Source organism: Trichosurus vulpecula, chromosome 6 (assembly GCF_011100635.1).
Source record: "Trichosurus vulpecula isolate mTriVul1 chromosome 6, mTriVul1.pri, whole genome shotgun sequence".
NCBI classification, from domain to species: Eukaryota; Metazoa; Chordata; class Mammalia; order Diprotodontia; family Phalangeridae; genus Trichosurus; species Trichosurus vulpecula.
Window position 1 is genome coordinate 154,379,069 of NC_050578.1, and position 17,956 is coordinate 154,397,024.

Genomic DNA, 17,956 nt, shown 5'->3' on the forward strand with positions numbered 1-17,956 from the left:
AACAGAAGGACTTCATTACAACCTGGAAAGACTTATATGAACTGATGCTGAGTGGAGTGAGCAGAAGCAGGAGAACACTGTACACAGTAACAGCCACAGTGTGCAATGACTAACTTTGATAGACTTAGCTCTTCTCAGCAGTGCAAGGACCTAAAACAATCCCAAAAGACTCAAGATGGAAAATGCTATCCACATGCAGAGAAAGAATTATGGAGTCTGAATGTAGATCAAAGCAGACTTATTTTTTTTGTTTTTTTCTTTCTCATGGTTCCTCCCATTCATTCTAATTCTTCTATACAACATGACTAATGTGAAAATATGTTTAATAGGAATATACATGTAGAGCCTATATTGGATTGCATGCCATCTTGGGGAGGGGAGGAAGGGAAGGAAGGGAGAGAAAATTTAAAACTTATGGAAGTGAATGTTGAAAACTGAAAAGAAATCTTATTATAAAAAGAAATCACTCCAATCTCTCCACACCTCCAATGCTGATCCCTCTCCAAAGTTTCAGTTGCCTAATTTCTAGAAGATTTCTGGACAGTTCTGCCAAGTGATTGTATTTTCACCTTATACTCAATAGTAGTCTAAAAACAAATTCATCGTCTGTATCTTCTGCTCCTGCCCCGACCCTTCTGTCACCCAGACTTTATACTATTTTATTTTGCTAAATGCGGTCAGGTCAATATTTGACACAGTGGACAGAACACCAGACCTGGAGTCAGGAAGACCTGAGATCAAATCCAGCCTTAGACATTTTCGAACATGTCACTTAGTGTCTGTCTGTCTTAGTTTCCTAATCTGTAAGATGGGGATAACAGTGGCATCTGTATCCCAGGGTTGTTGTGAGGGTAGAATGAGACAATATTTGTAAAGCATTTTGCAAACCTTAAAGCAGAATATGAATGCTAGATATCCTCATTGTTATGACTGTATTTGGGTTGGGGACTAAGATAACTAAACTAAACCCAAAAGAAGTTAGAAAGGGGATGTTTCCTTGGGTTAGCTCAGAATTAGAAAGTTGAAAAGAGCTTAAGAAGTCATTTTATCTATTCTCGAAGGAGACAAGCTTTTTGGGAAAAGGTAGAGTCAAGAAGCCAGGTGCAAGTCTCAGTTCTAGCTATGCAGCTCTGGGTGAGTCATTCACCCTCTGAGTCTCTGTTTGCCTTTCCTGAAAATGGGGATAACGATCCTTATTTACCTTGGAGACTCTCTGTGAGTACAAACAAGAATCTGTGGGAATGGTTTGTAAATTGTATGTTGCCATACAAATGTAAATTTTGATTTTGATCATTTCCCTTCATTAAAGTCTAACTCTGATACCTCAGATGCCACTGGGTTCTGGGAGACCTGGAGAATGCAAACTCTGGACAGTCCAACCACAATGGAAAGGCACCAAGGAAAGCCTGGAAGCAAACTAAATGTATCATCTGAGGATCAGTCTGGCTAGGTCCAGAGAGTCTAATCACTGAAAGGTGATGATTTTTTTTAGGTCACAGAAACCCAGGAAAGTAGTTTACTAAGGTACAGTGGTCGTAGCCTGCATTCGTGGAGGGAGGGCACATCTGGATGGAGCACAGAAGTGTGATCTTATCCCAGGACCTGTGTCCCAGGGACTGCTGATGCAGTGTATACACAGAACTCTGGAGGTGGCCCTTTCATGCACGTGGACACAGGATTCCCTGCTCTGACACTTATTAGCTATGTGACCTCAGGCAAGTGTTCAAGCAATCCGGCTAGCAGCTGCTGTGGGGGGTGTAAAACCAACAACAACCAGCTCACAGAACGCTGCAAGCCCAGGTTCTTTTGATCAGCTTTACTAAGGAAAGCAACGTTAAGGGGTTAACAATCTCAATTTAATCCAGCATACAAATATCATTCACTTAGTTCAGGGGGAAAAGCCAGCACCCTGAATTTCAGAGCAAATACAAACAAATTCAAACATCAACAGACCAAATACAATTCATAGTTACCAAGAGAACCACCAACATCTCAGTTCAGCTGCAAGCCCCTTACAGCAGCTGCCCAGAGTCCTACGCCTCCAGGAGTGAGAACCTTAAGCAAATAGCTCTGTTCTCCCTTTTTATACAGTTTCAGATGTCATCAAACGTCATCTGAGCAACCAGAACTTAGGCTATTACTATTGGCTCTGGAGTTAGCACCTCCCTTCGTTGGTCCCACCTGGAGCCCCACCTTAGTTACCAATTCACACATATATAGGCTTAGCACCTAATTGATAGGGGTTTGGGGCCTGGGGTTTAGCACCTAGTAAGGCTCAAAGACACCCAACTTAATTGATATTGCAGCAAGCAAGTCATTTCTTCATCCCCTCCCCTCCGTCCCACTGGGTATCAGTTTTCTCATCTATCAAACAAAGGGGTTGAGGTAGATGTTCTCCAAAGAACTTTCTTTCAGCTCTAAAATCCCAGGATCCTTATTAGTCCACTTCACTTCTGTTCTACTACTGTTTAGTTCTCTTTAGTCATGTCCGACTCTTCATGCCTTATTTAGGCTTTTCTTGGCAAAGATACTGGAGTGGTTTGCCATTTCCTTCTCCAGCTCATTTGACAGATGAGGAAACTGAGGCAGGGTTAAGTGATTTGCCCAGGGTCACAGCTAGTGTCTGAGGCCACATCTGAACTCAGGAAGGTGAGTCTTTTTCATTTCAGATCTGGCGCTCAATCCATTGTATTACCTAGCTGCCCTTCAGTTCTGCTAGAAAGATACAAAACTTAATGGGCTCCCAGTAGTCAAGTAAAGACTTTTTCAAGTGAGTAAGCCTATGATCTGTGGGCTTGTGGACTCTTTTTATATTTGGTCACTCCATTTAAGCCCTGCTCCCACATTCCCATTCCCCCCTCTCCAATGTATTTAGCATTTGTTTGTTCTCTACTCTCTCTAGTGAGCATCTCTACCAGTCCACCAAGACTGGCCTTAAACTCTATCGTGGAAGAAGAGACAACCCTAACTTGTCTACATAGTGCTCTGGAATTCCTCAAGAAAAGAGAAGCCATGAGAACAAATGATGGCCATTGTCATCACATGATGAGAAGATCCCATTAATGACCTATGGGCCAGCTGAGCCTGTGCAATCACTGACACTTAAAAACCTCAATAACAATGAAATGGAAAATGTCTTGACTTCTTCTAGAAGCAGACTCAAAGCTTGGTGGTCAAAGGCAAGCTGGTGTTTTCCTCTGATTTTTTTCAATTGTACGTACTTGGTATGTACATAGCTGGTCTTTGAAATGCATGACCATTCTTTTACTGTTGGGAAGTGCAGATGCCTGTGGCTGAAAAGATAGGTGTGGGGTTGGTGGTCTCTGATCTCTCCTAAGGCACTGGCTGGTATTAAATGGATAATAATAGCACAATAATAAAAGCACAATAAGCCATTACATCACCCCATCTCCTGGAACCAAATAAGAGAGATACATCGTCTGTGGGGAGCAGCGCAGACTCTGCAGGAGCAGCAACAACAACAAAAACCCTGTGGCCCTTGTGAGGAAACGCCGTGCAGCATGAAAAATCCGCATTAGGGTCTAATCAAGTCTGATAAATCAGTAAGCAGTCCCTCTCCCCCAGCTGTCCCCTCCACCCCGATGATTATGGGGGCAACTTTTGGAGATTGGCTCCAGTCCACCATAACCCTAGGGCTCTCCCCAGGCCTGGTCACACATGCAGGCTTATGGTCCCCTAGAAGGCTGGAAAATACAGCGGGAAGGGAGTGGGGGTGGGGGTGGGGTGGCAAAATACAGTGGGGACTATATTTGCTCCAGAAAACACCTGGGGTAGGTGAATGAATAAATAGCCATGTGACCTTGAATGAAATCATGTTCCTTCTCTGGGCCTGAGCTTCTTTATATATAAAATAAAGGGTTAGGACCAAATGGTCCTTCCAGGCCTGGTATTTTGCTAGAGGTTCAGGCATATTCCATTTAGGTGTAAGTTATGCCTTAGTCACCTGGGGAATGAATGTCTCCTCACACAGCTGTGGATTGGGTGAGCAGGGGCGGGCATGGACACTTGAAGGCGCTGCTGCTTGGATCCCCTCTGTTTCCCTTTCCACCATTCTGACCCCATGAATTGACCACCAGAGTCCTATTTGAAGGTACTAAGATCCTTCTTTAAAATAATGCTTTGTGTGCTTGAAAAGGCCCATCCCCAGGTTTCAAACAATCAATCAATAAGCATTTATTAAATGACCATTATGGGACAGGCATTGTGCAGACAGAGACAAGGGGGAAATCATTCCTTGGCCTCAAGGGAAGACAAAGCATAGACATACATAAAATATACGCAAACCAAATACAAGGTAATTTGGGTGGGTGGAGTGCTCTATTAGCTATGGGGACAAGGAAAGGTCTCATGTAGGGGATGAGCTTTCAGGGAAATTAGGGATTCTAAGAGGAAGGGTAAGGACAGAGTGTATTCTAATGATGGAGGTGGTAGTAGTAGTTGTTATCATCTGTCCTTCATTCTCAAAGAGGACCATGACAACAGCCGGTGCAAAGGCAAGAAGATGAGATAGAGCGTCACATCAAGAGGCCTCGTTTGTCCAGACTGAAGAACACATGAAGCATGTGTATAATAAATCTGTTTAATATGACATTATCAACAGTCATGTCAAGTCAATAAGCATTAAATTGTATTAAATGTCGACTAAGTGCCCGGCGCTGTGCTAAATGCTGGAGACACAAGGAAAAGCAAAAGCCATCCCTGATCTCAAGGAGCTCCCAGTCTAATGGGAGAGACAACATGCAAACAACTAGGTACAAATACAATAGATACAGGAGAAACTGGGGACAATCTTGGAGGGAAGGCCTGTAATAAAGAAGAACACATAAGAAGGCTGGAGACATAGGATGAAGCCAGCAGAGAAACTAGATGTTCATCATATTCTCATGTGGCATGAGTATTTTTATACTAAATATACTCATTGTAATATAGATGTCAATTTTTAAAAACCTGCTTATAGTACCAGCATCTTAATCACAGTAAATATCTTATTGAGGCAGTGGAATTAAAATGAACTAGAAATGTCAGTATGGTGTTAACAGAAACATCCTGAATTAGATGTCAGAAAATCTGTGAGACCTGAGGCCAGTCATTTTTAAATTTCTGGGCCTATAAAATAAGAGGGCTAAACTAGAAAATCTCTAAGTACCCTTCCAGCTTGAAATCTTAGGATACTATGATAAGAACTTTTAAAATTCCCCAGAGACAGACTACTCAAGCTACAGCTGAAGAGAGGGCCGGAGCAAAGAACAGAAATCCTAACACCTAGATAGCCCATGGCTGAACTACAGCAAGAGAAAGGGCCGGACTCTCTAAGAAGCAAAGCACCTGAATTATTCCAAGAGGCCTGTTAGCAGCACAATTAGCATTGTCCATCTGGGTTCCGTTAAGGAATTTACAACAAGGAATAGAGTCAACTTTGGCTTTGGGACTGTGAAAGGGGAAGGAAACAGAGAAGGAACCAAGTACAAAATCTAAGCAGAGCCAGGAGGAACCTTCTCTAAAACCCCACAATTCCTGCTGGGGGTCGGGCCTGGTCTTAGCCACCACATCGAGGCGTAAGCAGAGCCTACCCACCCCAATCAACAGAAGAAAATGTCAAATGCAATGAAGAAATACTGCAGATTGAGAGAAACCCAACAGTTTTGCCCAGAAGAAAAGATGTGCTCCACAGATAGAGCCTGAGAGAAAAGAATGGTCTGATCACAGAGACTAAAAGGTACCTTGATGAAGGAAGAGATGCAAAATGTAATTTTAAATGAAACTAGAACTCTGCAGAAAAGAATGTAAAGGAAAATTAATAGCTTAGAAAAGAAGGTGGTAAATCTTACCCAAGAAACAGATTCCATGAAAATGAGAATGGGCCCAAACAAACAAAAGAAAATTGATTCCATGAGATATGAAATATTAAAATAAAATAAAAGATTGGGAAAAAAAAACACAGAAGAAAATTTAAGGTATCTACTCTAAAAAACAACTGTTAGAGAAAATAGCTTAAGGAGCAGTAGTCTAAGATTCATTAGATTGTAGAGGTAGGTTAGAGTGAGGTTTTCACTTTGTAAGATTACAGGGAAAGTACATAGATATTCAACTTATTCTACTGTGATGTAAATATTTTTATACCCAATTATCATCATCATCAACAACAAAACCCTGGACATGATATTTCAAAAAATCATTAATGAAAATTTCCAAGATCCATTAGAACCAGGGGGAAAATCTAAAACATAAAGAATCTACTGATGACTTATTAAAGGAACTACAAAATGAAAATTCCCAGAATTTGTAGCCAAAATCCAGAGATTTTAGTCAAGGAAAAAATATTGAAAGCAGGCAGAAATAAAGATTTCAAACACCAAGGAACCATAATCACCCAAGACTAGGTAGCTATTATAAAGAAATAGAGATCTCAGAATACTATATTCCCAAAAGACAAAAGAAAAAGGCTTACGATCAAGACAATAACTTACTTTGCAAAATTAAGTATGATCCTAAGGAGAGAGAGGACAGATCTGTAATGAGAGAGAGGACTTTCAATAATTCCTGATGAAATGAACAGAATTAAGTAGAAACTCTGAAATGCAAACCCAGCAGTAAAGAAAATTAGAAATGTCAAGGTGTCTGAGTATTTGGAAGGTACCATATGGTGATGAAGTGCTTATATTCTAAAAGGGGTTAGAAGGAAAAAGGATCAAGACTATTTTAGAAAATATTCAAGAGTCATAAAGTGAGCTAAATATCATGGAGGGCCTGGGGATGGTTTTGTTCTCTTTTGATGCACTTAAGAAAGAGAAAGGAAGGGATAGTGTATATACTAAGGAAGGAGGAAGAAAGAAGGGGAGAGAATATATTATAAAATGTAAACACAAAGAAAAGGATAGAGGGAACAGGCATCTCATTAATCTCATCAAACAAAGGAGGGTTGAGCACATACACACAAAGAATATGATGTATAAATATATGAGACATGGAGAAGTGAGTCCTTTAATGTCAGAGGTGGAAGGTGATTGGAAAGGAAAAAAGGAAAGTAAAAGTAAAAACCTGTGATTCAGGGTAGGGTGAGGGAAAGAGAGGAGGTACTGCAGGCTGAGTAGAAACAAATTGATTCAATTATAGATCAACAGCGATAAACACACTTCTTTTTCACTGCCTTCTTTGTAAATGGAGCAAAGAGATAGAAAATAAGAGCAAAAGGGATAAGAGGCTAGAATGGAGGGAAATACAGAATTAACAATCATATCCATGCATGAGAATAAGATAAAATCACCCGTAAAATGAAAGAGGATATCACAATAGATTAGAAAACAGAATCCAATGATATCTTGTTTACAAGACAAACACTTGAAACATAAAAATTTGTAGTAAAAATGAGGGTCTGGAGCAAAATGCTTCAGTTAAACTCAGAAAAGCCAGGGTAGAATTCATAATTTCAAAGAAGGTAATAGCAAAAATGAACATAAAGGAAATAAACAGGAAAACTGTATTGTGCTTAAAGGCACTACAGATAATTAATCAATATCAATAATTAAGACATGTACACTGAATGGCAAGTATCTAAATAGTTAAGGGAAAAAGTAATCAAATGACAGACAAATAGTATAACCAAACTATTGAGGGACCTCAATATACCTCTTTCAGATCTAGAGAGATCTAACAAAAAGATAAGTAAGAAATAAACTAAGAATTCAGATTTTATAGAAGTTGGAAGTAATAGCTCTCCGGTGATTGCAGAATGGGAATATAAAGGAGTAGAGCTATCTCTCAATTGCACATAGTATCTTTATAAAAAATGATCATTTTAGGGCATAAAGCTTTCAAAAGCAAATACAAAAAAGCAAAAAATATTAAATATATTCTTTATTTACCACAGTGCAATAAAACCATATTCAATAAAGGTCTTGGAAGGAAGAATTAAACATGAATTGGAAACTAAATGTAATTTAAATCTTCATGATTGGTAAAGCAAGAATGTAAATTATCATCATTGTTTTTTAACAGCATTAGAAATGCAGCTCTAACAATATGATAAGAAAAATTAATTGAGGGAGTAGTTAGGCAAAAGCAACTAGGAACTGTGCCCTCAGAGTCATTAAACTATGAATATTTTTTGACTTGGTAATGCCATTGGTAGGTCTATACTCCCAAAGAGATTAAACAGAGGCAAAGGACTTGTATGTACAAAAATATTCCTAGTAGCTCTTTTTGTAGTGGCAAAAAACTGGAAACTAAGGGGGGATATCCATCAAGTGGAGAATGGATGAATAAATTATGGTAATAATTTATATTAGAATATTATTACTCCAAAAGATTCCTGATGGAAAATGTCATCCACATCAGAGAAAGAACTTTGGAGCCTGAATACAGATGGAAGAATGCTAATTACTCTCCTTTTCTTTTGTTATTTTGTTTTTTCTTTCTTGTGGTTCCTCCCATTAGTTCTAACTCTTCTAGAGTTAGAAATGTGAAAATATGTTTAATATGAATGGATAAGTAGAGCCTATATCAGGCTGCATGTCATCTTGGGGAGGGGGAGGAGAGGATGGGGGAGAAAATTCAAAATTCAAAATCTTATGGAAGTGAGTGTTAAAAACTAAAAATAAATAAATAAATAATTTTAAAAACAAAGAAAAAAGGAATATTATTATACCATAAGAAATGACTAAAGGGATGATCACAGAAAAACTTGCAAAGGTTTGCATGTACTGATACAGAGTTAAGGGAGCAGAACACAGAGGACAATTCATATAATAACAACCTCTGAATGACTTGAGATTCCTGAACAATGCAATGACCAAACATCATTCAAGAAGATAAACGATGAAGCATGCCATCCACTTTCTCACAAAGACACAGAGGTGACAGCCTCAAGGTACTTTGTGGGACAAACGTTTTCGGACACAATGTGGGAATTTGTTTTGCTTGTCTATGCATATTTGTTACAAGGATTTTTTTTTCTTTTTTTCAATGTGTGTGTGTGTGTGTGTGTGTGTGTGTGTGTGTGTGTAGGGGCGGGCACTGGGAGGTTGGGAGAGAATTGGGATAATAATAGCACCATCAAGGTTGTTGTGAGGATCAAATGAGGTAATGTTTGTAAAGTACTCTGTAACCTTTACATTGCTGTAAAAACATTAATAGTTATTATTATCAGATGGCTTCTGAGGTCTCTTCCGGCTTTAGATCTATGATCCCATGATACTTCCCTGGCATTCTGCCCTCAGGCAATGCTAAGTAAAAGAGATAATGAGGGCAAGGCTGAGCTGCTGCTCTCTGTACCTGGTTCTGGCATGGGTCCTGGGTGGAGGAGGGGAGAGGGTTTCACCAAGAACAGCTGTTCAGGTATTTAGTGCCCCTATTCACCCTTGACTCTCAGGGATTTTCATAGTATTTGGAGCTGTCCAAACCTCCTTCCACAGATGAAGAAACTGGGGCCAGAGTGGAGAAATGATCTGTCCAAGCTTACATGGGTAATTGACGCTTGGCCTTTCCCTCCACATGCCCAAGAGAAAAGCATGCAGTCAAGCAGTTCAGGTTTGGAGTGGGAGCCCTGGAGGGTCACTCCCTCCTGGAAGGTAGGGCCTAGGGCCCTGCAGGGTTCAGCACAGCTGCACAGTTGAACACACATCTACAGCCCTCCCACTCCTTATCCATTGTCATTTTTGGACAAGCACCGTGTAATTTAGGGGAAATACATATTGGGTAATTACTACGGCAATGATTAGGGATTCACTTTAGAAAAGAGGAAATATAATTATAGCTGCATTCTGTCCTGTTTCTATGACGACGAGAGCAGTAGTGAATGATCAGCAGTTTCTCTCCCTAACAGATAAGCTGTTCTCATTCATATGAAATGCTAAACAGCAAATTAAATCAGCTCCCTAGCCCAAGGGGAGCTGCTGGAGGGGACTGGAATTAGATTAGATTTGGTGGGGATGACTTAGAGCCCCACTCCACAGGGGAAGACCAAAAGCCAGAGCAATCCAAGGGGAAGGGAATAAATAAGCATTAATTTTGTGCCGACTGTATGCCGGGTGCTGCGCTTGGCACCTTTTACAGATATTATCTCATTTGATCCTCACAACAACCCTGTATGGTAGATGCTATTATTATTCCCATTTTCCAGTTGAGGAAACTGAGGTAAATAAGGTGAAGTGACTCTCCCAGGGTCACACACTTATGTCTGAGGCCAGGTCTGAACTAGGGTCTTCCTGACTCCAAATTCAGTGCTCTCTCCACTGTGCCATCAACTGCCGATCTAGAGCAGATATTTGTAGGAATTGCAGAATATCCTTTATGGGTTGCATCTACCTGAAAGGAAACCGGGATCGTGAGACCATGGAGTATTTCAGGTGGAAACGACGTGGTGGGATCATCTACTTCAGCCTTCAAATTTCAGGCAAGATTCATTTATTCAAGACAGAATGTCGTTTAACCCGTTTTAAAAGAGATCCGGGGCCAGAGATTCTATCCACAGTTTTCCTAAGTGACCTCAATTATTTTCAGAGTGAGAAAGCTGTTGACTCTAAGGTAAATCACTCTGGTAATCATCTTTTTCTGTGCTCTAGAGAGGGAGGACTACTGGCCCATGTTCACTTTACAAAGCACAAAAATGATACCCTGCATTTGTACAGCGCTTTTATACTCTCTACATTTCTCTGCTGAATGTTAGCTCCTTTATGTTCCTCTCTATCATACATATGAGGGAACCAAGGTTAATTGAAATGCCCAAGGTTAAGCAGTGACAGACAAGGCCATAGTATTAAACCTGGAAGAAACTTGGGTGATGCCAAAGGTCACAGAGGTCATAAGTAGCCAAAGCGGGATTTCAAACCCAATCCATTTTGATTTCCATTGCATTATGATGCTCTGTATTTGAAAACAGTAAATCATTCATCTTCTCTCTCTTCTCCAACCTTAACAGCCCAAATTCCATTAAATTGGCTCTTAGTTCTCAATTCCCATCAATTTAATCATTTTTGTTGCTCTTCTGTTCCCTTTTCCAATTTCTCTGTGTCCTTGAGTCTTCTGGGTATGAATAGAAAATCTAATAAAAATGACCTTTTTCATTTTTGGTGATGCCAAATCTGAGAATTCCTATTAGCAAAGCAGAAAGCACTTGGGGTGGTGGTGGTAAGGAGAACCTGGGTTTTATACTAATTTCACCTTTACTTCTTTTCCAGGTTCTCTTACCTGAGAAGTGAAGAAAATTCCACCACCTTCTGGCATGAGAGGAAGGTAGAAGGATGAACCAGGAAATTCTATGAGACACTTTCAGCCTCCTAAAAGGGGGGCAGGGAGAGTGGGCTCATTATAGAGATGGAAAATAAAATGATAGTAGTAACTGTCCTCCAGGGCCAGCCTTGGGCAATGCTGTGGAAGAGGTGGAATTCACCTCTAGTACTCATCCACCTCCTCAATCCTTCATCTCTCTCTCTCTCTCTCCCTTGGTACCTCTTGGTTCTACCCTCCGGGCAGCCAGTGCTCTCATTCCATCTACTCTTGTACCCTATCCAAGCCCGCCCTGCCTACCTATTCCCCATTAAAACTACTCCTTCACTCTCCTGACCTCAGCCTTTCCAGGAGGACAGCACCCTCCTGTAACTGCCAAAATAAACTCTCCACACCAGGCACTGGAGTCTCTATATTCATTCTTTGGACCATTTTGTATGCTGTTCTCTCTGCCCGGAATGTCATCTCCCTCCTGTCTGCTCCTCCAAATATGTATTTTTTAGTGTCCTAAGTCCTCCACAAAGCCTTTCTTGACAGCTCCAGTCCACAGGGATCTATCTCTTCTCTTCCCTTTTCTCTTTCTTTCTCTCTTAAACACCTCTGAGCACATGAGGCCTACATTACTTGTTTGATACTTAACATAAGCTGTCTTATGCTATGTGTTGGTAAGCAAAATGGGCTCCTTAGCATTTAGTTCAACCAAGTGCCCTTGAAGAGTTTGGCTTTGTTTCTTTTGAGTAATTCAGTGTATTTCATTGAGTCTTACTAAGTGCTAAGCCCCAGGCCCAAACCCTTATTGGGTGTTAACCTAACCTATGAGAATGTGAATCTCCCAGGGTTCTAAGGGGAGGGGCTAACTCAAGAGCCAATCATAGCAGCCTAAGTTCTGGTCATTCAGATGATGTTTGATGATGTCTGAAGCCCTATAAGAAGAGAGGACAGAGCCATTTGTGCAGGCCTCTCCCTAGTGCTGGCGTGCTGATGCAGAGACTCCGGGCAGCTGTAGCTAAGGAGCCCTCCAGTTTATAAACCTGGATGCTGAGACTTTGTTGAACTCTGGTAACTACGTATTGGGATTTGAATCAGACAAGGTCTGTCTGTTGATGTTTGTAATTTGTTTGTATTTTGTTCTGAAGTTCAGGGTGCTGGTTTTTTCCTCTGAACTAAGTGAATGATATTTGTATGCTGAATTAAAGTAAGCTTGTCAACCCCTTCATGTAGCTTTCCTTAGTTAAGCAGATCAAAAGAATCTGTGATTTCGCAGTGTGCCGGCAGCTTTCTGGGTGCTGGCTGTGGGTGGATCTTACACCCCCACAGAAGCTGCTAGCCGGATTGTTGAAATTAGGCAACTGTTTCCTTTGGGTAGCTGTACTCTTCCCAGGGAGATTGTGGAGGCCTCAAGATTACAGGTAGCATCTCTGTATGATATGTTCTATAACGTCTAGCACACAATGTTATGTGCAGAATAGTTCTAATTCTGCCTTTTGGAGTGGAATAAGCCACATCCTTCTGCCATATGGCAATTCTTTAAATATCTGACCTCAAGAAAACAATCCTGTCCTCCCTAAATCCTCTCTTTTCTAGGGTAAATATTCTCACTTTCTTTGACTCAAGGGTTCTTAATCTTTTTTTGGATCATGGATCTGTTGGGCAGTCTCTTGAAGCCTATGTACCCAGTCTCAGAATAATGTTTTGAAATGCATAAAATAAAACACACAAGATTACAAAGGAAATCAATTATATTGAAATATAGTTATCAAAATATTTTAAAAGGAAACAAGTTCCCAGACCACAGGTTAAGATCCTCTGCTTTGACTATTTCCCAAGTGACATAGTTTCCAGATCTTCATAATCTTGGTCACCCTGTTTTGGATATATTTTGATTTGCTAACTTCCCTCTTCAAATAGGGGACTCAGAAGTGGAAAAAGTATTCTGTTTCTTCAGACAGTCATTCAACACCTACTAACTGTATGCAAAGTATTATTTAGATCTAGGCAACCAGATTCCATAATTCCCTATCTAGGGTTAAGTTCACTAGGTGGTGGCCTAGTGGACCACACCACAGATTGGATGTCAGTATTGACTTTCCAACCACTAGTTCATGGCTTTAACGATCTGAATACCTTTTCTCAAAATTTACTTCAGTTAAGTCTTCATTTAAAATATGAAGGAGAAAGAAAATGGGAAATAGAAAGAGTAAGTCTAGGGGAAAAAAGGCAATACAGCACAGAATAGGTAGTCCTCAATGGCATTTTTTGAATTTTAAGTGCTATATTTCCAGGAAATATGTCCTCCTCTTCTTTTCAGAAATGTAGGGTTATAGGTGTAGAACAGTACATATTGTCAGATTTGGCAGATGCGTTGGCTAGTTTTGCTGACATGTTTTTTCCCTCTCTTTTGTTATCCTTTGCTAAAAGGAGTAACTTTTGGGGAGAGAGAGATATTTAGGAATAAAGGTGACAACCAAACATATGAATAACACTTTTAAGTTAAAAAAAGAACTTTTCTCCCTATAATCTAAACAGTATTTTATCACAGAAGGCTGCTTCTGTCTAGATCTAGAATATGGCACCATATCCTTCAGGATAAACTTACCCTTACACAAAGTATAGAAGATAGCTTTGTCTTCAATCTTACTCATCCCAGAAAATATCTTGTTACTTCATTCATTAAATAGTTACTGAGCACCTACTATGTACAAAGCATTGCCCAAGGCACTCTACAGATACAAAGCTATATAGGACCTCTTATATATACTTTCAGAATGTGTGAGCTGTCAGCATTAAAGTCTAACAAATCTTAAATAAATACTTCTATTCAGGATATTTGGGTGGGAAAAGAATTCCCAATACTTGGCTTTCTGATGCTGTCATAGGTAGCATATAACTCTAGGTAAAGCTAGATAAATAAATAATATAAACAAATTAATAATTACAAGCCTCGAAGCCAAGGTTGAAGGTTTCAGAGAACATCTACAATGGCGCCTTCAGAAATTCTTAGGGTCACTAAAGGGTACAAATTTGGTCCTGAGCAAATTCAATGAGAGCTAGAAGGTAAGTGTCCTTGGGGCAGAAGCACCTATTTCTGGGTGCAGCTGGGCTCCTTACCTTTGCCTTCCTCCCTCCTAAGTGATGGGAAGGACTCTCTTCAGTAACTTCTGCAAAGTCAAAACCAACAGGATCCTCCTTTCAGAGGAGGAGACCAAAACTGAGGGATTGTTTACATTGTCAGAGTCTTCGGGCATTGAGCTTGGGCTTCTTTGACCTACCTGTGTGTCCCTCCCCACTTGATCCCCCAAAATATGGCTTTTTCCTATATCACACACAGGGGAGTTAGATTCAGAAGATGGGCCCAGAGCCACCTATACTGGTCTAATGCCTGCCATACTTTTTCTGAAAATGAAACCATCCCTGCCATACATGAGACTGTCTCCCTTATGCCAGCACTAAAGACCAAAAAGAAAATCAGTCAATGTCATTACCTTAGAGACTCATCAAGGGTCTCCTCATCTGAAGAGAAGGCACCATTACAGGCATTCGGGAAAGCGTGATTCTGTTTTGCCACAGAAACCTCCCGGGACAAGGGAGCGTCTTTCTTTTTTCTTCTGCCAAACAACTTCTTGAAGGGCTGGAATTTGCCCGTCTTCTTCTTGTCTGTGGATTACAAGACAAATACACAATACAGCTTAACAGTGCTGCACTTCTGGGCCCAACAGCAAATGACAGCAGAGCTCTTGTTGGCCAGGGGAGTCCGAGGGCAAAGGGCAGCTATCAGCCTTGAGGAACTGGCAGGCAAGGGAGTAAGCCCTGTGCTTGGAATATAAATACCCGGATGGACACCGCCTGAGCAGTCATGACAGAGCAAAGTCAAGAACACAAAAAAACAGTTGTCCTTCAGGCTACCCAAGTTGGGCCTGGGTTTCAAATTGGTGGAACATTTGAAGGAAAAGAGAAGAGGTTTAATCACTTCATGCTCAGTGGGCACCCCATTCATACATTCCATGCGAAGGAGTGGCACAGCTTTCATGAATAAAGCAGGTGAAAGAGTGTCCGGTTTGGGCAAAAGAGGCTGGAAAATGATGTGTGAGCCAAGCTGGGGCAGTGGGGTGGGGGCAGGGGGAGCAGGAAAGATTATTCTATTCTTAAATCTTCTTGTCTAACCTTTGTCAGAAACAGACATTTTTTCTTAAGCCTGCTGCAAGTCATTTCCTTAACATTCTCTGTCACCACACTTTGACAGTTCATTTCTCCTGCCCTGAAAAGCCCTTATGGAGTTTTTTTCTTAACTTCTCTCCACATTTTTCTGAAATGGCTGAGCTGGGAGCTCTCCTTGCATTTTTTTTTAGATCAGAGGTTCTTAACCTGGAATCTGTAAACTTGTTTTTAAAAAAATATTTTGGAAATTATCATTCCAATATAATTGATTTTCTTTGTAATCCAACTATGTATTTTATTTTATGCATTTAAAATCATTATTCTGAGAAATGTCCATAGGCTTCCCCAGATTGCCAGGATTCTATGACACAAAAAAAGTTAAGAGCACCTGCTTAAACTCTGGGTAATACTTGCCAACAATAAATGTTTACAGACCCTTCATAAAGTTCTCCCCACCCAAATCACTCATCTCTTCTGTTGAAAAAACTGGTCTCTTTACACAGGAATCATCAGGCCTTTCCATTTTCTATAAGAAGTGGGTAAAGCCAGGCCCCTGCTTACCAGATGGTCACACTTCTGGTACCCTCGCAAATCTGGAACAAACTGGGAAGCCAGAAGTAAGCAAAGAAGTTGGATCAGTGAGGTGAATGACTATCAGAAAACCCATGTAACTGACTTCCAGAGGAGGCAGAGAACCACCCTTAGGCCAGAGGTAGAGGCTCAGAATTGGGTGCAAAATAAAGGTGACTGACTTTACAAATAGGGCACGTATATGGTTTCACTCTAATGACTTTCAGCTCTGCCCTAAGTTACAAACATTAGGAGGTGACAGATGCAATTCTAGTGAGAAGTGACAGTTAGGTTAGCCTTTATGGTATAGGATGGGATGGAAAGCACATTAGATTTGGAGTCAGTGGACTTGGATTCAATCTGTGCCATACAGCTCACTATATACGTGACTTTGAACAAGCCAATCAATATGCATTTATTAAGCACCTGCTATGCCCAGGCACTGTGGTAGGTGCTGGGTGGGGGTGTGTGTATAAAACAACAATAATGTTAGTAGCTAGCATTTCTATAGCACTTTAATGTTTGCAAAGCGCTTTATACAAATTATCTCATTTTATCTTCACAACAACCCTAGGAGACAGCTACTATTATTATTTCCACTTGAGAAAACTGAGGCAGATAGAGGTTAAGTGACTTGCCCAGGGTCACACAGCTAGTAAATGTCTGAGGCTGGGTTTGGACTGAAGTCTTCCTGACTCCAGGTCTAGAACTCTGTTCACTGTCCTCAGGGCACTTACATTCTATAAGGGGAAAACACTTCATACACATTTATACAAATGTGTAAATACAAACCATACACAAGGAAAATATAAATTAATTTTTTGGGGGGAGGTATTAACAGCTGGAATGGGGATGAGGTCAGAAAAGACAATCTTGAAAAGAGCTTGAGCTGAGCTCTGAAGGATGATGGGGATTTTAAGATATCAGGTGGTGCAGTGGATAGGGCACCAGCCCTAGAGTAAGGATGATCTGAGTTCAAATCCAACCTTAGACACTTATTAGCTATGTGACCCTGGGCAAGTCACTTAAGCCTGTGAGGGGGAGAGAGAGAGAGAGAGAGAGAGAGAGAGAGAGAGAGAGAGAGAAAGAGAGAGAGAGAGACGGATGAAGGTAAAGTGAGAGGGTATTCTAGCCATGGGGGACAACTTATATAGGCACAGGCACAAAAGGAAAGGGAATGGTATACTGCATACTCAAGTAAACAAGACTGTCGGGAACACAGATGGGAATAATGTGTCATCAGCTTACCAAGGTGGTCTGGAACCAGACTGTGAAGGACTTTAAATGCCAGATGGGAATTTGTATTTGATTCTAGAAGCAACAGGGAGCCACCGGAATGTTTTGATCAGGGTTGGATTGTGGTGGTCCTGTGCTTTAGAAATATAATTTTGACAGCTGTGTGTGAGATGGATTGGGAGGGGATAAAGACTTGAGGCAGGGGAGCCCAATGAGTAGGCTATCATTACAAAAGATAACGGGGGCTTGAAGTAGGGTAGTGTCCATGTGAATGGATAGAAAAGGGAAAAGGTGCATTGGAGGTAGTTTGAACAGGTTAAATTAGATGGTATCTAACATAAGTTTCACTTCTAAATCCTATGAAGCAGACCTGGGATTCTGAAGGTGTGGCTCTTTTAGGTTTTACTACTATTTACGGTCAGGCTTTTTTAAGATTTTATGTGCTACTGGTCTCTGGCACTTTGAACAAGCCATAGGATTATACCTTATATAGGTAATAACTTGGAAGAAGGAACACCTTATTCCTCATACAGACAGATGTCAAAGTCCAAATGTCAGGTCCAGGAATGCTTGTGAATTTCAAGGGAATGCTGCGTCAGCAATGCCTCTGTGATGATGGAAAAGTTGAAAGGGCAAGAAAACCTGCATGAATTTCTGTCCATCCATGTTTCAGTTACACAATATATACTCAGAGACAGCCAATGCCACCCTCTCCAAAAACTGCAGAATTTTCAGAGCACACACAGATGGA

General features: G+C 40.7%; 1 protein-coding gene across 1 annotated transcript in view; it reads right to left on the reverse strand.

The window, feature by feature from the left end:
• CRACD (capping protein inhibiting regulator of actin dynamics) overlaps positions 1–17,956 on the reverse strand; it is a 159,308-nt gene that overhangs the window by 60,016 nt on the left and 81,336 nt on the right. The window contains exon 2 of the mRNA XM_036763740.1: positions 14,727–14,898. The gene's annotated coding sequence lies outside the window, so the exon portion shown is untranslated. The remainder of the gene's footprint in view (positions 1–14,726; positions 14,899–17,956) is intronic.